We start from the raw sequence: 22,230 nt of genomic DNA on the forward strand, positions 1-22,230 counted from the left end.
TGACTTCCATTTGCATTTCACTAATGACTGATGATGCAGAACATTTTTCATGTGCCTGTTTTCCATGTATTTCCTCTTTGGTGAAATGGTTGTTCATGCCTTTGCCCATTTTATCATTAGATTATTTATTGTTTACTGTTGAATTTTAAGAGTTCTTTATAGATACTCATCCTTTATTAGATATGTGCTTCACAAATATTTTTCTCACAGTAGTGTAACTTGTCTTTTCATCCTTTCACTAGGGTCTTTTGCAGAAAAAAGTTTTAAATTTTGAACGAAGTCCAGTTTATCAAAATTTCCGTTTATGGATTGTGCTTTTGGTGTGAAGTTTAAGAACTCTTTGACTAGCCCTTTATTCTGAAGATTTTCTCCTATATTTATTTTTCTAAAAGTTTCATAGTTTTAGGTTTTACACTAAGGTCCATGGCCCATTTTGAGTTAAGTTTTGTGTAGGGTATGAGGTTTAGTTTGAAATTCTTTTTTTTGTTTTTTGCCAATGGATTCTCTATTGCTCCTGTACCATTTGTTGACAGTGCTGTTTGTCCTTCCTCCATTAGATTGTATTTGCAACATTTTCAGAAATTCGTTGGGCATTTTTTTGTGTGTATACTTCTGGGTTTAGATTCTGTTCCATTGCCCAATGTGTGTATTTCTTTGCCAATTCCAAACTGTTTTGTTCATGTAGTAGGCCTGAAGAGTAGAGAGATTGATTTTTTCCACTTTATTATTTTTTTAAGATTGTTTATTCTAGGGCCTGTTCCTTTCTATATAGATTTTAGAATTAGCTTGTATGTCTACAGATAACATTGCTGGGATTTTGAAGGAAATTGCATTGAACTTAAAGATTGATTTGGGAATTGACGTCTTTACTGCATTGTGCTTTATAATACATGAAAATGAGGTGTTTCTCCATTTCATTTAAGTATTCTTTGATTTCTTTCCTCAGCATTTTCTAATTTTCTGCATATAGATGCTGTACTTGTTTTGTTAACTTTATAGCTAAATAGTTCATTTTCTTTGTGTGATTATACATAATATTTTAATTTTGGTTTCCACATGTTCCTTTTTGGCATATAGAAATTTAATTTTGTGTGTTAGTCTTGTATCCTGTGACTTTGCTAAAGTAACTGAACAGTTTTAAGAGTTTTTTTGGCAAATCTGTTGGAATTTTCCATGTAGAGAAGCATTCATCTCCAAATAGAGATACTTTTATTTCTTTTTACTGTCCTATTGCAGTGGCTAGAACTTTCAGTGCTATGTTGAATAAGAGTAGTAAGAGCAGACAGCCTTGCCTTGTTCACATCTTAGGAGGAAAGCATTTGATGAGAATTTTTATCATGAAATGATGTTGGATTATGTCAGGTGATTTGTCTACATCAATTTACATGATCTTATGATTTCTCTTATTTAGTCTGTTGATATGGTAGATTACATTGATTGATTTATAAATATTGAACTAGCCTTGTGTACCTGGAATAAATTCCAGTGGTTATTGTATATAATTCTTTTTATATTGATATACTGCTGGATTTGATTTGCTAATATTTTGTTGAGAATTTTTACATCTAAATTTATGAGAGGTACTGGTCTGTAGTTCCTCCCCCCCTTTGTTATACTGTGTTGTGGTTTTGTTGTGCTTTGGACTCCTTTTGTTTTGGTATCAGAGTAATAGTCCTGAAATAAGTGGGCACATTTTTCCTCCTTTTTGATTTTCTGGAACAGATTGTGTAAAATCTATATTAATTCTACTTTCAGTGTTTGATAGAATTCTCCTGTGAAACCATCTGGGCTTGAAGATTTTCTCTGTCATCTTAACTATAGCATTGAGTTCATCCAGTGAGTTTATTTCTTTTATAATATTTTTTCAGTTCTATGCTTTCTATTTGATTATTTTAAAAAACTTATTAATTTGTGTTAACAGAACTTTAATGGCTTGTTGAAGCATGTGTTGCAGCTGCTTTAAAATCCTTGTCATCTGATTCATCTGATTCACCTTGGCTTGACATTTGTTGGTTTTTTTCTCACTCATGTTGTGCTTTCCTGGTTCTTGGTATGGCAGTGATTTTTTCAATTATATCCTGATATTACGAGACTCTTGATCCCATTGAATTTTATATATATATATTTTTAAATCAGCTAGGCCTCCAGTTGAAGTGTAGCACGAGGGTTGGGTGTTTGTGTATGTTCAGAGTCCCACTAGGTTCCTCCCCAACCCATACTCCAGGACCCCTGTAGCAAAAGTAGGACACTGACTCCCACTGCCTTGTTGCAGATGGTAGGTTGGAGATTCACCTTCCCCTCTTGGGGTTTTGGGTTACAGTGTCAGTTTCCTGCTGAGCCTGCCACCATCAGGGTCGGGATGGAAGGAGTGGAGTGCCAACTAGCTCTGCATCCCACTACCTCCTTTGGCCTTGTGAATTCAGAGTTGGGACTCTGCTTCCCGCTGAGCACTGCTGACACCAGGGGAGTGGGGAATAGGAGTGTTGACCAGCCCTGCTTGGCACTGCAGGGTGGGTATGGAGATTCAGCTCCCCACTGGGCCTCAGTGACACTAAGGGAAGAGGGAAAGTGAAGCAGGGGCTAGTCTCCCCTTGTGCAGTCTTGGTCAGTCTCATTGATTGTGAGGGAGGTGAGGCTCAGCTCCTTCGTGGACTGCACTGACAGTAGGAATCATGGTGACTCGCTCTGCCTTGGACTGCCTTCTTAGTACATCTCATTGCTGCTGGGTAGGGGAGGAGGCTCAGCTTTTTGCTCTGCCTTACAGATGCTGCTTCACTGGGGGCATTCTAGCGACTGAGGAGAATGAGCAACAGAGGGGAATCTAAGATCAGCTTCCCCTCAGCCCACTGACAGTTTCCCAGCGGGGAGTTAGTGCATCCCTTGGTTTTCCCTGGTGGAGGATGGAAGATCAGCCTGCCCGCCCAACTTCCTGATTGATTGCTGGTGGGTGAATGAGGCTGACTGCTTCTGTGTGTGAAGGATAGGGTGGGGAGGGGGTTGAGGCTGGAACTTTAACTTCTCATTTGGCCTGCTGAAAGTGGAGCATAGTTTTTCCATTAGTGATCGGCTGGAGGGAGATAAGTATTGCCAAAAATATTTTCTGTTGTTGGTCTACCCTTTTCCTGGTCCTTGGCTGGGGGGCGGGCGGAGGCTTTTCTTGGAGGTCCTGCAATCAGTCTTCTGCAGAGTACCCTGCCTGGGACACATGGGGGGCAGTAGGAAACCCAGGGCACGCACTGCCATGTTATTCCTCCAGAGGTGAGGTCTCTAGGCAGCCAGCCTTCTTTTTCTGCCTTTCAGAAACTTCCTATGCTTCTTTGTTGTGTTACATCTAGGGTTTTTTAGTTGTGAGCAGAAAGACTTGGGAGGTATGGGGCTTTCCATCATGACAGAACCAGAAGTCCCGCAAGAAACTGCTTTTGTCAACATGGAGCACTTAAAAGTAAAATTAAATATTCTTATTATAGTGGAATAGTATCTCATGAAAATTTTTTCCATGAAGATTTTCACTGATTTCTACATTGGATTGTGATTCATTATTAGCATTTTTTCCCTAGAATCACAGAATTATTTTCTTATCAAACAAGGAGTGTCTCAGATCCTTTTTATTGTGGTAAAATATATGTAACATAAAATTTGCCATTTTAGCCATTTTTAAGTGTACAATTTGGTGGCATTAATTATATTCACAGTGTTGCACAACCATCACCATTATCTATTTCCAAAACTGTTTTTTCTTAATTAATAGACTTTTAAAAAACTGTTTTAGGTTTATAGGAACACGAGTGGAAAGTACAGAAAGTTCTCAAGTACCCTCTTCCTTCTCCCCTCTCCCCGACCTTTCCTCTATTATTAGCTTCTTGCGTTAGTGTGCTACATCTGTTACAACTAATGATGTGACATATACATTCTCTGGGTTTTGACAAATGTATAATAACATGTGTCCACCTTTACAGTGTCATACAGAATAGTTTCACTGTCCTAAATATGCCCTGGGCACTACTTATTCATCCTTCCTCCTTCCCTGCCCCACATTTCCTAGGAGCCACTTATCTTTTTACTGTACCTAATTCAGTACCCTAAAATATCCATATATATTTTTAAAGTTAGTTCATCAAAACATTTGGAGAATATAATTCAGTTTCAGAACATTCAGAAGGTGAAATACAATGTAAAAACCATTTTTATAAATGTTCATTTTAAACAGAGTCTGTTACTCCGAACTATTCATGTGTTGTTCTGTTAGTGTTTTGCAAAGGTGATATTTTGATTGATAGCTCATAAAAGTGAAAGCCCATTTAAGCAGTTAGCATTATGCACCATTATGGCAGTCGATGTTAATGTTTGCTCAGTTTTCCACTTACTCACCTCACTGTTTATGCCTGGTGATTCTTAAAATGCCTCATGGTCTGTATCTTCTTAGGTTTGGAGCATGTGTTATAGATTAGCAAGAAAGGGGTCAGACTCTGAGATAATATGATTAAAATATCCTTATGTTATAAAGGAGGACCCAAACTCCAAAGATGTAAAAGGTCAATTTTTTATTTTATTCATTTAGGGAAAAGCAAAACCTAACATATATTAGACACTTATTTTGTGACTGTAATATGTTTTCATGTATTTCGTGTATTGACAAACCTGAGGATTAGAAAAATGGGTAATCTTGCCCACGATGGTGCAGGGAATTCATGAGCAATTAAAACTGTGGGCTCTCAACGACTGTCTGATAATTCAGCCAGGAAGGTCTGATACAGATGTTCTATTTTCTAGTAAAGTGTGAGGGTATGGGAGGCACAAAGATAAAAAGGCAGAAGGCAGTAGGTTGAGTAGAACAATAAAGTAGATAGTGACAGTACAATGCGATTAGCGCTGTAATAGAATTACTTTTGGGTATACAAGGTAGGACATCAGGGATATCGTCCCCTAAAAAAGAGACAGCCAAGCTGAATTTTGCTCTGGGCATCGTTAAAGACATGTTACTGTCTCTGAAGCATCTATCTATCTGTAGGACTTTTGAAATGTATTTGTGGTCCTTTCTGGCTCTGTGCTGACAACAGTCCTCCCCAACCTGCTAAGATTCTAAGCCCCAATTGAGAAAGCAGGGTTTGCAGTTGTTGGTTTAGAACCATTAAAAAGAATCATACACTACAGGAGAAAGATGTTTGTGACAGTGCCATTTAATGAAAAATAGCTTGTTTTGTGGTAGCAAGAGTTCAGCTCTGGAGTTAAGTAGAGCTGATCTGATCGAATCTGGATCCTGCAATTATGTGACCATGGATAAAGTGGATAACCTTTGTAAAACAGGGACACTACTGTTTTGTAGATTAAATGAGATTATGCTTATAAAGCTCTTAGCACAGTGCTGGCGTATACTGAGTACTGCGTTAGCTGCTTTTATTAATAAATGAGCCTTACCTAACTGTGTTTGTAATTATAAAAATATAATATTAGTACATGTTACTTCGGTGCTAAATTTGTGCTTAAAATAGTTGGGAAAATGTTTTATTTAAGTTTATGTAGACTTATAATAATATTTCCAGTAGTAACCGTAAATATAAACACGTGTGAAGGAATGAGAATTAAGAGCAGTCCTATTTTGGTAAATAGATATTATACAGTGTTTTTCTAAGAAAACCACAAAGAATTTACCCATAGAGTTCTTCAGTGTGTGGCATCAGGATGTTTAACACGTGATTGTTTACGTGTGCCCTCTCCAATAGTTGGAAGTCTATATGCTTTGTGTACATTTTTATTTCATCACATCTTTGGACCCAGAAGTTTTTGATAAAGAAACTTATTCTTTCATTTCTTCTTTTATCAGGGTTGAAGCATTCCCAGTACAATTGCTCAACAACTAAATTTTTTAATGTCTTCAGACTTGTTTTTCTTTTTTTTTTGAGTATATTGGGTCCATTGTTAATCATAAGAAAGTTTTGATTCCCGGCTTAAAAGAGTTTGGAATCTGAGATGAAGAAGATTGATACAAATATACACAGAGTAACTTAAGGATAATATTTTACAAATAATACGAATAAGAAAATAAATAAATGACCATATTCTACTGGAATCCCATCCCATCACTTTAAAAAAAAGCAAGTGGAATTTTTGTGAATGCCTTACTAGAAAAGGATAATTTCAAAGAGCTGTCTACACTTTAAAAGAGCAATGTGTTGGTCTTACCCTAGATTGTGATCTTACTTTTATCAATCTTGAAGTGACTCACTGTTCGAGTTGGGGGCACTGGTTTGAAAGGTCCTCTTCAGTTATAAGCCGTAAAAATGCCATGGTGGTTTGGGGTTTTGATTAAAAATAGAGTGTACTGATTTCTGTGTAGGCGTGCTTGCCATATTTGTTTACATTTATTCCGTGTTGGTATTGCTTTTATTTCTAGCAAATATTTCTGAAGTGTATTTTTGTCTTGTTTGTGTTAAAAACAGAAAAAGCAAAACTAAAGGTGTAAATTCATACACATTTTGTAACATGTTAAATAAGGTATTTGTTTTTGCAGATAACATCAGAGAAGTTGCCCTTTTTTTTTTTTTGCCTCTTTTTGTACTTTTGATTAATAGAGCCCTGAGATTAATTAAAATCTGTTGCAGTTTTGATGATTTTAAAGCTGATGCTTAAAACTAGTATAGGCACAAAAACTGACTGCTTTTTAGAAATTTAGTTATTACGCACATGAACTGTTCTGCTGGAGAGCACGGTACTCAGGATTCATAATCAGTGAAATCAGATGTGACAGAAGTGGGCTTATCTGGGTGCCTTTGTGATTTGAAGCAAGTCTGTAAGAACCTTTTGTTGATAGTCTTCATTGGCCAGAGACAGAGACTTTTATAGATTCACTTCAAAATGCAAATTAAGAAACACCAGCAGCTAACATGTATGTAATAGTTTACTATTTATAGAGCCTTGTATGTACAGGATGTCCTCTTGATCCTACCATCAATTTGATGAAGGGCTATTATTATCTCAGTTAAATTGATTTGCCCACGATCATAACACCTAGTTAAGTGACACCACCAAGATGTTAGGCTAGAAATTCCATGTTCTTTTCTACATTCTCCAAGAATATGTCTTGATTTTAAAATTAATCTTACTGAATATTGGACTCATGATATCTCAGAATGATTTTGTTTGATCTTCCATTGCATTTTGGAAAAAAAAATTAACAAAAGGTACCCCGGCATTCTTCTGTTACTAGTCAGAAGTGACAACTATAGAGGTGCTGGGGAAGTGTTAGGCCCTATGGAAACCTAAGTAATTGTAGCATCCAAGTTAAGTAAAAGAAAATTATTTTTACATTCTCAACACAGAAGCAAGCGAGAATTTCAAATTCAGTATTTTAAAGGAAAATAAAATAAAAACAAAAAGAAAACTAACCAAAACACCAGTTTTCCGTGTAGTGATGCTGTACTAATATGCCTTTTAAAGGTAGTGATGATGTACTAATACATCTTTTAAAGATGATGATAAACTTCACAGATGTACTTTAATTCCCTTAAACAGGATTTCTTTGAACTCATTTCACCTACAAGGGAATTGTGGACTTAGTCAACAGTCAGTGAACATAAACATTTCATTTGGGTGGAGAGGTCAGAAAGGTTTTTCTGTAGGAGAGAGAGGAGAAATGCTCTACATATGGAGACTGAGGAAAATTTCATATGCTATGATTTTGTTTTAGTCAGAAAAAACTTTAAGGAAACACAGGGCCTACCTAAAGTCCTCCATTGGTATTCCATAAGGCTCACATCTGTGCCCAGTGTAGGACTACTCTTACAGAATTGTTCAAAAATGATTTTTTTCTTTTTCCACCAACCCACGAATAATAATTCCATCTCTGTAGCAAATATAAGTTATTGCCAGTATGCCCTTTAAAAGGGTAGATTTCTTCCCTAGAAGTCTACCAAGAGTTGTTTTCCAAATCATAGCCTTTCCTAAATCAAAGTGAGGCAACTTGGTAATAATACTTCCTGTGTTGAAAGATAGGAGTGGGAAGTATTAAAGCAAGCTGCAGGGGGGCAGTTTCCTATTCCCACCTCCTGGCACGGTGCCCTAGGGATCTATTTTGAGTTGCCAGACTCAAAGTAAATAATTTTATTTAGCATCTTCTTTATATAGTGGCTTGTAGCTTAACTTTATAAATTAAAAATATATTATATTGCAGGGCGATTATCCTTCTTAAATGATTTTTGTCACTTTTCATATATTTTGACTGCAGTTCTTGAAATACTAGGATGAGAGATTTTAAGTATATTATTGTTCTGGCTAGAAAATACTAAAACTACATTTCACAGACTGAGTCTTTTAGAGGTTAGAAAGAACCATAGATCACTGACCAGGGAGCCATGGAAGAAGAATCTGAAGAACTTTTCCACAGATTTCCCCAGGTCATTTGATTGAATGGTTTTGAGGTGGCTCCTGTACATGGCACATTTTTATAAAGCTTCTGAGGAGATGATTCTGATTAACATTCACAGTGAAGAGCTACTTCATTTTACTGTTTCAAGAGATGCCCAAAGACGTGAACTGGTTTGCCTGGAGACTGCTGATGGCGGAGCCCAGAACAGATTCTGGTCCTGCCTCAGGTCCCATGTGTTGTTTTTTTTTTTCCACTTTATAAAGTCACTTCCCAATTTGGATGTTTACACTAATACTGGAAAATCCTCTTTTCTTTTCTCACTTGTTTCAAACTTGTGAGATTGTGGTTATGTGAAACACATTTTTTTTTAAATATAAATTTATTTATTTTTATTTATTTATTTTTGGTTGAGTTGGATTTTCGTTGCTGCACGTGGGCTTTCTCTAGTTGCAACGAGCAGGGGTTACTCTTCGTTGCGGTGCACAGGCTTCTCATTGCAGTGGCTTCTCTTGTTGCGGAGCACGGGCTCTAGGCGCGCAGGCTTCAATAGTTGTGGTATGTGGGCTCAGTAGTTGTGGCTCGCGGGCTCCAGAGCACAGACTCAGTAGCTGTGGCACACAGGCTTAGTTGCTCTGCGGCATGTGGGATCTTCCTGGACCAGGGCTTGAACCCGTGTCCCCTGCATTGGCAGGTCGATTCTTAACCACTGCACCACCAGGGAAGTCACAAGATTCTAACTCTGATATCAAACTTTAAGTAACTTCAAGATAAGGGCTGAAGGTAGCAACTTCTTTTTTTTGACCTCTGACCAATGTTTTACATAGTTCTTATATTGTAAGCACTTGATAAGTGCCTATTCAATGAGTAGTGATTCCTTTAATTAATTATAAATGAGTAGTCTTTGGAATAATGTAACATCTAGTGCAATACACATTTGGTTCTTGGCCGGTGTTCAAGAATATTTATTGAATAAAAATCAGTCTTCAGGGAGTCTTGTACAATATTAGCTATAAATGTCCTTTTCCACATAATTTCTGCATAATTTAGAGTACTTTTTATGATTTAGAATGATGTTTATCTTCCCAGAATAATTGCTTTGTTTTGCTTTTTGTGTAACAGTAGCATAGTTGTTGCTTCTGATAATAAGATCACATTTGAGTAGTTAAAAGAGTAATGGATTTAATGTTAGATCAAATTACATTACTATCTTGGGCTTAATTTTTCCCTATCTGTAAATGAATGAATTAGGCTAGATTTCAGGTCTAAAATTATGTAAATATATTTTGTTGGCTCTGTTTCTCTCTCTATATATATAAAGACATATCCTGCTGTCTCTGTTTCTCTGGAGAACCCTGGCTAATATGATCTCTGTCTTTCTTTTTTGTAAAATGTGTAATGTAAATGGTGGTAATCCTAAGCACTTTGAAGGACTAAAACAGGAGATAGGGGACCAGAGCGTGATGGGAAGTGCCATTTCAAATAGATAGTCAGAGAAGACCTTTCTGAACAGATGACATTAGAGCAGAGTCTTGAGAAAAAGTAAAGGAGTGAGACATAAGGATATCCTAGGGGTAGAGGGAAGTGTATGTTTGTAACAGCTTCATTCATAATTTGTCAAAACCGGAAACAGTTCAATGTTCATCAACTGGTAAATGAATAAACAACTTATGGTACCTCTATACAATGGAATCTAGCCAGCAATAAATAGCAACAAATTATGGATAACCACAGCATGAATAGATCTCAAAAAGTATTATACTACATGAAAAAATTAAGCCATAAAAGAATACATACTGTCTGATTTTATTATTACAACATGCCTGAAAAGGCAAGACTATAGGAACAGAGAACAGATCAGTGGTTGGCAGAGATGGGGGCAAGAATTTTCTATAAAGGACACAAGACTTCTGGGAGTGATGGAAATATTTTATCTTGCTTGTGGTGGCAGTTACACATCTATATTCATTTGTCAAAACTATACATTCAAAAAGGGTGAATTTTACTGCATGGAAATTATATCTCACTAAATCTGCCTTTAAAAAATCATTTGTAAATTGCATAATATGAAGTAAACCTGATGTCCACTGAAGGCATGCCATTTGTGTTTTATGACTTTCTGTTGTCCTTGGAGATGGAAATATACCTGGTTCCAGTTTGGGAAGCATGGGGCTAAGAAAATTCTCACAGATAGTTAATCATGCTACTTATGATAGCTAATTTATGAACAATTTCCGCTGTAATGAAGTACTTCTTAGCATAAATTGTGGAAGTCTCAGAAAGCAATACTTTCTTGAGGAACCCAGGTAAACAATGCTCTAATCACAAACTAAGACCAAAAGATATTGTTAACAGCATGATCAGGGATACAGTTTCACATGATTTGAGAAGGGAGCTTTAATTGCCAGTGTCAGAATCAAGACCTGAATCAGGCTATTGCCATGTTTCATCAAAAGTTCAGTAAATATTTCTCTCAGTGTTTTCATCATCTTCTAAATTTTCTTTATTCCAGGCAGAAAGGAAAAAAATCAGCCAAAATCACCAGTCTCTTCCTTCCTAGGGTTTTAAATTATATGCCAAAATCCTTAAAGTAATAAATGTTGAGTCTAACCAAAAGACGCAGATGATTAAGACTTGAGAAATATAAAGCAGCTGATTTAGCACTTGAGCAAAGGTAGAAAAGATTAGTAAAACAGAATTCATCAAGCCACCCCCCACTCCCCACCCCCCACTTTTGTTGGTCACACTAACAAAACTTACCCTTAAGAAGTTTCTTAACATGACCGCTTCCCAGTCACTCAGAGTTATGGATTGTAGCAGCTTTACAGGAAAGGCAAATGCTTAGTTATCACTTAGCAAGCCCGTTGAGAGCAATGGGGCCAGATGTAAAGGTCCAAGGGAAATTCCAAGAGAGCATCAGACTTTGATATACCTGAAATACACACTTTTTGTTGTCATCACTTCTTTCCCTCTTCCTTCTAGCCATAGCATTAGTTTAAAGGTGGAAGGAAAATAATGACTTTGGCTAGGCTTCAGAGTGCCTATAATTTCTATTCATTCAAAGCATTTAACCCATTTGGGGAATCCTGCCCAGGAGCAGTCTTAGGCGACAGGGTTGTATCGTCTCAGAGATCCTAATATACTCCTGACAGTTCAAATTTAAGGCTATTTTTTTTTTTTAACCATTTGGTTACCCTATTGGGTAAATAACCTTGGAGTGGAATGGCTTGGTCATATAGCATGTGTTCAGCTATATAAAAAAATCTGCCAACGTAGTTTCCAGAGGGGTCATGCAATTTGACTTCCCCACCAGCAGTGCATGAGAGTTCTTGTTACTTCACATCCTTGCCAACGCTTGGCATTGTGTCTTTTAAGTTTTAGCCATTCTAGTGGGTATGTAGTGGTATGTAAGTGTGGTTTTCATTTGCATTTCCCTAATGACTAATGATGATGTGCATTGTTTCATGTGCTTATTAGCCATTTGAATATCTTTTTTTGTGAAGTGTCTATTCAAATCCTTTGCTCAGTTTTTATTGGTTTTCTTTTTATTTGTGTGTGTGTGTTTGGGGAGGTGGTCTTTTTTATTATTGAGTTGCGAGATTTCTTTATATATTCCAGATACAAGTGTTTTATCATGTATCTGTTTTACAACTATTTCCCCCCAGTATCAGACTTTCTTCTCCTTCTGACATTCTAACTTTATGTATGTTAGACCATTTAATATTATCCCACTGCTCTTGGATCCTCTGTTCTCTTTCTTTCGGGTTTTTTTTCCCTTTGTATTCCAGCTTGAATAATTTCTGTTCACCTTTTCAAGTTTACTGATTCTTCCCTTAGCTGTGTCCTTACTGCTGATGAGCCCATCTAAGGAATTAATCTGTGATATTCTATTTTTTATTTTTAGCTCTTCCATTTGACATTTTTTGTAGGTTCCATCTCTCTGCTGCAATTCCCCATCTGTTCATGCATGTTGTGCCTTTTTCCACTAGACCTTTAATATATTGCTGATAGTTATTTTAAATTTCCTATATAGTATTTCCCACATCTGGATCATCTCTGATCCTGGATTTGTTGTCCGCTTTATCTTTTGACAATTGGTTGCTGTTTAATTGCTTTTATTGTGTATTTCATAACTGTGATTGAATGCTGTATATTGCTTGTAGAAGAACAGTATGTATTTTGCTAAATAGTATTTACTCCTGGAAATGAGCACACCTCTTCTACTGTTAAGCATGGGTGATTGAGTCAACCAGCAGTTGAGCAGAGTTTGGATTTTTTTTGTTGCTGCAGTCACCTTTAGGGCACCAGACTTTGATTTTCTCCAGTGGGAGCTGATGTTACCTCGTGCTTATTGTGGGGTCTGTGGTGCTGGTGGGTTTTTCTTTCAACACAGAGATGCCTGCATCACAGAGAGGGCATCTCTCTCTGTGCTCTTGCTTTCTCCCGGCAGTACAATGCTGTTTCTTGTTACTGGATGTGGGGCTTGTGGTGAGGACAGGATGGAAGTTTCTCAGTTCTTCTTGTGCAGCCTTAATCTTCAGTGGCCCTGTGCACATGGGCCTTGGGAGTGTGGCCTTCTCTGTGTACTGGTTCATCCTCCTGTGGAAGCAAACTTTGCCTTGTATCTGTGGGGTCTTGGGCTTTAGCAGACTTACACCAAATCTGGGCAAGAGGGTTTTCTGCTTCTCCCCTAGTAGCATAAGCTTTTGTTTAGTATAAGATAATGTTCTGAGGAGGTGGATGGGGTTTTATATATGTGCCACTGAGGCCCATGCTCACCCTTTAAAATTCATTAAAATTTTACCTGTTTTCTTCTTACCCACTTTTATAGGGGCCACCTCTTTCTCCATTGCTCCATCAGTGGTGAGATAGTTTGTGTATCCAGTCTCTCCTGAGAGGCTTTTGTTACTCTGGAATTTCTGTACTTGGTGCCTTGTAACCCCAGCTCTCTGATGGGCTCAAGAAAAGTTATGATTTTATAGGTTATCTGGAGTTTTCTCATTCTTCAGTTTGGAGCAACATTCTCTTGTGGTTTTCTACATCCTAAAGCAGAAGCAGAACTCCAAAATAATTTTTATATATTGGGATGAGTTTTTATGATAAAATATGAGTCTGTAAAGGAATAATCTGTTTATGGCACGCTGTTTTGTGGCACATTCCTCAAACTGTCTGGCACACATGTTCTTCTCCTCTGACGTTGGGGGAACTTTTGTGGAAAGTTTGAGAAGCACTGAATCTTAGGCCAAGCAAACAAAGGCAGAAAAATTCACCTTAAAGCATTGGTGAGTCATCAGTGACGTAGATACTTGTAGGTTGGCCACTCATTTCCAAACCCCTTCCATGTCTACCTCTATAGAGAGATGCCTGGAAAAGGTAAATGTGGTTGATTCTTGTTATTGGCAAAAGGTAGGTTCTGTAAAGTTGCCAGGAATCCTGAACCATTGCTCCTATGGGAAATATGTGCACGTGCGCACCCCCCCCCCCCCCCCCCCCGCTCACACAGACTGTAAATCCTAAAAACAACTCATCTTAGTAGAGTCTAATTTCTTTATTTTATAAAAGAGAAAACGAGGCTCAGAGTGTTAACTCACTCACTGAGGCTTCCCCACTGACAGGTCCCAGACTTAAGATTCAAACCCCATCCAGCTGATCCTAGAGTAGGAGCTTCTTGCACTACATTCCTCTGCCTCCTCCGTCCCCATCCTTTGGTCACCTCTGTATGAGAGCTGAAAAGAGAAGGCACACTGTCACCTTGTTAGACCTCAGCTGGGATTTCGTATATCAGCAACTCAGATTTTTCTGCACATGTCCGTGAATGATTGTGGAAACACTGCAAGTATTGATTTGGGGATTATAAACAGATTTTAGTGAGTAGATGAATTTGCAAATATGGAATCCGTGAAATAGGATTAATTGTATCTTTTCCAATCACCCTAATAGTTAGAGGTGGGTAAGCTGATGAGTAGTAAGTAAAAGACTGCTGTAGGGCTTTTGCTTTTTTTGATAACGGTTGCAAAGTGACTGGTACTGCATCACCCTTTTCCTTCTGAGATGACTGTTGATATAAGTTGCAGAGTGTGGCAGTAGTCCTCTGACATCTAGGGGACAAGCATGAGGATGAAGAGCAGAGTTGTAAGGTGGAAAGATCATGGGTCCTTGGTTGTATCTGGTGAGCAGCTAACCCCATTCTCACAATGGAGAGATTTCACTGGTGTCTGTGCTCTTAGAAACTTCTCTTATAGAAAAGTATTGCCCTGAATAGGAGTCAGGTCTCCCGAGGTGAGTGGAGTCAACCCAAAACTTAGAATGTGGCTATGAACTAGTGTTCCTTATTCTGTGGCCCAAGAGTCATGTTTATAACCAGGCCCAGGTAATGCTTCCTTCTAAACACCATCATTTATCAGTTAAACAGGGTAATGTTTCAGAGGCAAGAAAATTTGTGGACTGGTTAAAAGATTTTGTAGAAGGAGTTTCTTATCAAGACCTAGAGTAGAATCTTTGGGTATCTAGATTTTTCCTTGTATAACAAAAGCATTGTATCTCCTACAAAGTACACCTCCTTTGCTTCTATGAGTAGTCTTACTGTGTTCTTTTTTTTTTTCTTTGTACTTTAATTTCTTATTGTACTCTTCTCATTTAAACATACAAATTTTACAGAATTTTTTTTTTGTTTCAATTCAGTATTCATTTCAAGCAGTTAGGAAACTCACCATAATTCACTTACATGTAAAAAATGTTTTTACCAGCTAAAACAATATTTTTAGTTTCAGATTTTGCTATGCTTGCAGAATCTGTGTGTTGTGCTCATTCATTTTTATGGAAAATCTTTATATCTCTAGACTGTAGACATAGTACTTATATTTTTGGTCATCTAATTTTAGACTAATTTTCAAGAAAACATTTGGTCATGCAATTAAAATGTTTTCTCTTCTACTGCAAAGCCCTACTCTTGTGCTACTCCTCCAAATACTTGCAATAGATCTTTTTGTAAAGGCCCTTTTAACATTCCAGAAAGTTTTAACTGCCTTGTTTGGAGACCTACCTCATACTAACAATTTTTCAAAATAAACAATTAGTGAGTTTGTGTCTTAATTGAGAAGAACATAAATGACTTACATCTCTGCCTGCCAAATGGCTGTTTAAGAGAAACACATTGGTATCTTTGTTAATGATCTTGGTTTTAACCATTTGAGAAGTACATGACATGCTTTATAATAGCCGTTATGGTCCCTACATTTCAAATGATATTTTCAAGTTCTGTTTCATTTCTCTGATGACTAGACCATAAAGGACCCAAATTTCTTTTGTTATTTATAACCTATAACTAATTTGGGGGATGTTGGGACCATCTTGTTGTTACTTTTGTGTTTTTAAATTGTGGCTTCTGTTTCTACTTCAGGAAACAGGCTTAGACTAATAATTGTTTTTGAAAAATTCCTGACATTACTGAACTGAGCTGAAATGTATTAATATTTCAATCTTACATTTCTGAAACCAACAGAAAATAAAATAGTTCAAGAGCAAGACCCACCAACCAACAAAAAATGTAATAGGGAGAAGCTAACTAAATATGGATCTCAGTGTTAATAGCTAAACAAAGAAAATAATTAAAATACTTTAATTTAAAGATCATAACTTTATGAAAGAGTTGTGTAGAAACTAAAAATTTGTAGTCTATTTAAACTAACCTGGAATTGCTGACTGTTCAGAAACAGTGAAGTTGAATTGTGGGTTATGGGAGACTCTGCATGGTTCTAGCTAGTCTCCGTGACAACTGTCTCTGAAGAAAGGTTGATGTTTAGGTATTGGGTGAGGCTGTAGATGACAGTAGATCCAATGATGGTAACTGCCTATCAGTAGATCCTTTCCCTGGGATGCCAATTTTGATCTGCACCTCAGATAATCTGAAAGGTCTCATTGACTGTGAACCTTCAGATGCCCCGCTGGCAGCCAGTTAAGTATTTGGGTTGTGATCTCATGAGAAGTAATCTGAGCAGGTACATTCAAATATGCCCAATAATCTTTCACCAGAAGGAAAGGTGGCTTTACCAAATTCAGTATTGCCATGCATCATAGGAAAATGGGCCTGTTGCATTGCCAAAAAGCTTGAGCAAATCTGGCATACTGTCATATTTGATGGCAAACTGACCGTGAATTGTAGAGGCTTGGCCACCTGCAAAGATGACTGGAGAACTGGATAGCTTGGTCATGCTCTTCAGTGGGAGTGGGAGGGTAGGGATGTGAGGCAGGACTTCAACACAGTTGCATAGATTTTTTGACGTACTCCATTATGGTTTGTGGAATGCAGCAATGAGATGGATACTCAGTCAAATCGAGAGCCATATTCGTTACCACTTGGATTTGAAGCCCTTTGCTGTCTGTTATTTCTTTGACATTGCAACCACTTTCCCCAGTGAGAGACCCCCAGTGCCTAGCAGGGACCATGTGCCTCAGGGTGACTGGTAGTGGTGGGGTGCGTGTTGTTGTGGTTTTCCCACTGTCTACGTATTCTGGGTGCCAGGAGCTCTACCTGTGTTTCTATCACGGTATGACTTCTGGCTTTGCCCCTTCATAGCATAAAATAGATGAGTCAATACAGTGGGAAATAGGACTATTTCTGGAAGCCATTCCTATATGCTGACAACTGGCAATAACCATACAAGGACTGTTAACCACTAAATATATCACACTAACCCCAAACAAAAGGTGTCCCCATTTCATCCTTCCCTTAGCTGGATTCTAAAACTGCCCGTGACCACTTCAAAGTCACCTAGCAAGAGGAAACTGTGATGGATGGAAGTTAGTATGGAAAGAGCTTTCTTAACTGACTGTAGTGAAAATACTTTATTTTAGTTGATTTTTTAAATAAAATCATACGACCATGTATCTTAGATCTCACCAGGCCCAGGGAAAGAGTTGATACAAACGAGGAGACCTGAAGCTTAATTTTGTTAACTTCATGGTAAATCTACTCATGTATGTTTGTTAAGTGTGTGTGTAAGATAAACTTGAAAATTATTACGGGATCAAGAAGACACAATGCAGATAGACAAAACAATATGAGTTTATTAATATGGTATTGTGAAGTAGTAAGAGCTTTTTTTCACTATTTACATATATATATATATATATATATATATATATAGTTTGCTGAATAAGCTATGTTAAGACCTCTGGCTTGATTTTTTAATTTAAATCAAGTATTTATTTTAGGTCTAGTCTTTACTCAGCCTTATGTTGGGGTTCTGTGGGATTACAAATATAATTCTTGTCTTTAGGGAGTTTATAAGTCCTATTGGACTAATATACTCATGGGGAATAATTTAAGAGTAATTTACAACATTATGATAATTATACCTAATAACTGTGTGTGTTGTTTATGAGACTCATGTTATCCTCACAACTCTCTGAGCTACCCTGAGAAGAGAAAGTTGTATTATAGCTGCAGAAACAGAATCAACAAGTAAATCTTGGAGCTAGGATCAGGATCCATATTATTTGCCTCTTTGTCTTTTTTTCTTAATTAAAAAAAAAATCTTTTCCCTCTTTTTGTAAATAATGAAACACATCTTATAGTACTCTGTTTCATAAAGTATAATTGTACTGTGTTCTTTCCTAGGGCTGCTGGCAACAAAGTATCACAAACTGGGTGGTTTAAAAGAAGATACATTTATTGTGTCATAGTTCTGGAGGCTAGAAGTCTTAAATCGAGGTGTCAGTAGGCTTGGTTTTTTTCTGAAAGCTCTGAGGGAGAATCTGTCCCATGCTTCTCTTCTGGATTCTGGTGATTCTAGCTGGCGACCGTTGGGACTGGTAGGTTTTAGATGAGTCACATCATCTCTGCCTCCATCTTCACATGGTGTTCTCTCCATGTCTCTGTGTCTTCACGTGGTCATTGTTTTATTAGGACAATAGTCACATTGGATTTGGGGCCCACCCTACTGCAGTATGACCTCATCTTCACTAATAGCATGGATAATGACCCTATTTCCAAATAAGGTCACATGACACGGTACAGGGGATTAGGACTTCAGCTTATCTTTGCACAATGCAATATATACCTGGACAGATTATTTTTGTTTGAAAAATCTCATTTCCCTGTTTGAAATTCTGTCGATAGAAAATTAAAACAATTCTGAATTTGGCCACAGAAGCCACATTACTTTAAGTGAACCCTTAACCTCTTGCTGTACAGGGATAAAACCCTGTTGTGTCTGACTTACAGTGTGCCTTTGAGAATCAAGTGAGATGATACTTTAAAAGTGATACTACTTGAGGGCTTCCCTGGTGGCGCAGTGGTTAAGAATCCACCTGCCAATGCAGGAGACACGGGTTCCAGCCCTGGTCCGGAAAGATCCCACATGCCGTGGAGCAGCTAAGCCCGCGTGCCACATCTACTGAGCCTGCGCTCTAGAGCCCGCGAGCCACAACTACCGAGCCTGCGTGCCACAACTACTGAAGCCTGTGCGCCTAGAGTCTGTGCTCCGCAACCAGAGAAGCCACCACAATGAGAAACCGGCACCACAACGAGGAGTAGCCCCGGCTCGCCACAACTAGAGAAAGCCCGTGCACAGCAACAAACATCCAACACAGCCAAAAATAAATAAATAAATAAATTTATTTTTAAAAAATGATACTACTTGATTTTTCCAAGGAAATATTAAGCACCTTTTATTTTATCGAGGCTTTAGCTTTAAACATTGATCTGTAGTTATCGAAAAGCTAACTTCTACATAAAGCCCTTTTCAAAGTGTTCCTTGTAGGTTAGGATTAGAATTATTAATGAGGAACATTGGGGTGCATGTATCTTTTTGAATTAGTTTTCATCTTTTCTGGATGTATGCCTAGGAGTGGGATTGCTGGATAATATGGTAGTTCTATTTTTAGTTTTTTAAGGAACCTCCGTACTCTTCTCCATAGTGGCTGCACCAATTTACATTCCCACCAACAGTGCAAGAGGGTTCCCTTTTCTCCACACCCTCTCCAGCATTTATTGTTTGTAGACTTTTTAATGATGGCCATTCTTACTGGTGTGAAGTGATACCTCATTGTGGTCTTGATTTGCATTTCTCTAATAATTAGTGATGCTGAGCATCTTTTCATGTGCCTGTTGGCCATCTGTGTGTCTCCTTTGGAAAAATATCTATTTAGGTCTTTTGCCACTATTTATAATAGCCAAGACATGGAAACAATGGAAGTCCAACAACAGACAATTGGTTTAAGAAGTTGTGAGATACACACACACACACACACACACACACACACACACTATGGACTGTTATTCAGCCATAAAAAAGAATGAAATATTGCCATTTGCAGGAACATGGATGGACTTAGAAAATATCATACTAAGTAAGAAAATATCATACTAAGTAAGTCAGACAGAGAAATACGAATGTTACATAGTTCTTACAGGTGGAATCTAAAAAATAATACAAATGAATTTACATACAAAACAGAAATAGTCTCACAGATATAGAAAACACACTTATTGTTACCAAAGGGGAAGGGAGGGGGGAGAGCTAAATTAGGAGTATGGGATTAACAAACTACTATACATAAAATAGATAAGCAACAAGGATTTACTGTATAGCACAGGGAAATATATTCATCTTATAATTACCTATAATGGAAAATAATCTGAAAATAAATATATTTATAACTGAATCGCTTTGCTGTACACCTGAGACTAAGTCAACTATACTTCAATTTTAAAAGGAAGAATTAGTAATGAAGAAAGTTTTAGTGGTATTATGACTTGACAGTTTTTGAAAGAATTTTGCATGACAGTTGTGGAACCACTTTAGATACATAAATGTGTACACTGTATAAAGTAATCAAAAAAGGATGTTTGGAGGATTCCTTATTAAATAATCCATTTTATTTTATTTGATAAAGAAGAATGCAGAGGTTAGAAAACGAATGTAGATCAGAGTTTCGGAAAAGTGACTGTGTTAGGGCTTGAAATTATAAAATAATTATATTAAATAGTTTTCAAAAGTTATAATTTTAGATATCTAAGTTGTAGAATGCTGGTCTTGACCTAGAACAGTGATTCCCATCCTTGGCTAAATATTAGATTCACCTAAAAAACTTTTTAAAAATATCGATGCCTGGGCTCTACCCAGACCAACTGAATCAGAACATCCTGGGGGTGGAGTTCTGGTATTGGTATGTTTTTCAGATCTTTAGGTGATTCTAATGTGCAGCCAGGTTTGAGAATGACTAATCTGGAATGAGGGAATTTCACTTATAATACATTATAAGTAAAATGTTAAATTGTATATTTATTTTTGGAAACTGATTTTAATTACTGCATTTTAAAATAATATGACATTTTAAAATATAAAAATTGACATTACTTTTTCTGAGTCATATGTTGTTAAGCCTTTTAAATTATTACGACATGACTAAAACTCCTTTCTGAAAACAATGTTATATATAAACAAAATAGAATTGAATAATAATCCTTTGAAGGTGAAAGAAGGAAAAATGAAGGTTTCATCATTGTTTATAGCAGAAAAAATTTTTTACTTTTGCCAGCTAATTGCATTTTCATTGAAAATTATTAGAAGTGGAATTCCATTTACTTATTAGTGTTCTCTGATGAAATCAGCAGAGATCAAGGATATATGGTGATGGCTGTTAAATTCTTTGCACTTGTATCTTGATTTTAACATATTTTTCAGAATCCTGTGTTCTTTTTTCACTAGTACTGTAGAAATTATGGTATTAAAAAGTCACAGAGGGGCGTTCCCTGGCAGTCCAGTGGTTAGGACTCGGTGCTTTCACTGCCGTGGGCCAGGGTTCAGTCCCTGACATCTTGCAAGCCGTGTGGAACGGTCAAAACAAAGTCACAGAATTACGTATTACATTTTTTAATCAAAAAAATTACAAATTGTTCTTTCAAGTTAGTTATTCCAAAAATCTTTCTGATCAAAAGTCAAAAAATTCATTAATCTAATATATATAGTAGAGAAGTCCTAGATACTTTTATATGATATGTATTTTTTTTTTCCTCACACTTGTTTGTAATCCTGTCATGGAATTGGAGCACTAAAAAAAAAAAATTGGCTTCTTGTCATGCTCATAAAATTGTTAATATTTTATTTGGATTGATGAATGGATACTGCAAAGCTGCATTGATTTAAACATTTTTAAAAGCAGAGATCCCAGAAACTTTTTTTTTTTAAATAAATTTATTTATTTTATTTACTTTATTTTTGGCTGTGTTGGGTCTTCGTTGCTGCACGCGGGCTTTCTCTAGTTGTGGTGAGCGGGGGCTGCTGTTCATTGTGCTGTGTGGGCTTCTCATTGCAGTGGCTTCTCTTGTTGTGGAGCACAGGCTCTAGGCACACAGGCTCAGTAGTTGTGGCTCGCGGGCTTCAGTAGTTGTGGCTCACGGGCTCTAGAGCGCAGGCTCAGAAGTTGTGGCGCACGGGCTTAGTTGCTCCGTGGCATGTGGGATCTTTCCTGACCAGGGCTCGAACCCGTGTCCCCTGCATTGACAGGCGGATTCCTAACCACTGCACCGCCAGGGAAGCCCCCAGAAACTTTTTGAAATCAATCTTTATCATGTGAGTAGCAGAACAGAAAAGGGAAAAGAAAGGGAGATAGCGTTTTGAAACGTGTGTCAGTCATTGAGCCTGTGCCTTTAAATGTAATAAAGGTTGTCCAGAGAAGTGTTTGCATTGAGCCTTTTGACCAGTCTTGAACTCAGGAAGGATGCAACAGTTTTGTTAGTTAAAAAACACTATACAAATGTTGAGGATGTCTGCATGACATTAGGGGATTGAAATCATTTTGTCATCCTGTGATAAGAACAAGACCAGGTGGCTCTATTCTGTGGCTTAGGATGTGGGTTTCTTTGG

General features: G+C 37.4%; 1 protein-coding gene across 12 annotated transcripts in view; it reads left to right on the top strand.

Moving 5' to 3' along the window:
* SUPT3H (SPT3 homolog, SAGA and STAGA complex component) overlaps window positions 1-22,230 on the top strand; it is a 446,064-nt gene that overhangs the window by 145,736 nt on the left and 278,098 nt on the right. The window lies entirely within an intron of this gene.

This window comes from Balaenoptera physalus, assembly GCF_965194825.1.
Source record: "Balaenoptera physalus genome assembly, chromosome: 11".
NCBI classification, from domain to species: Eukaryota; Metazoa; Chordata; class Mammalia; order Artiodactyla; family Balaenopteridae; genus Balaenoptera; species Balaenoptera physalus.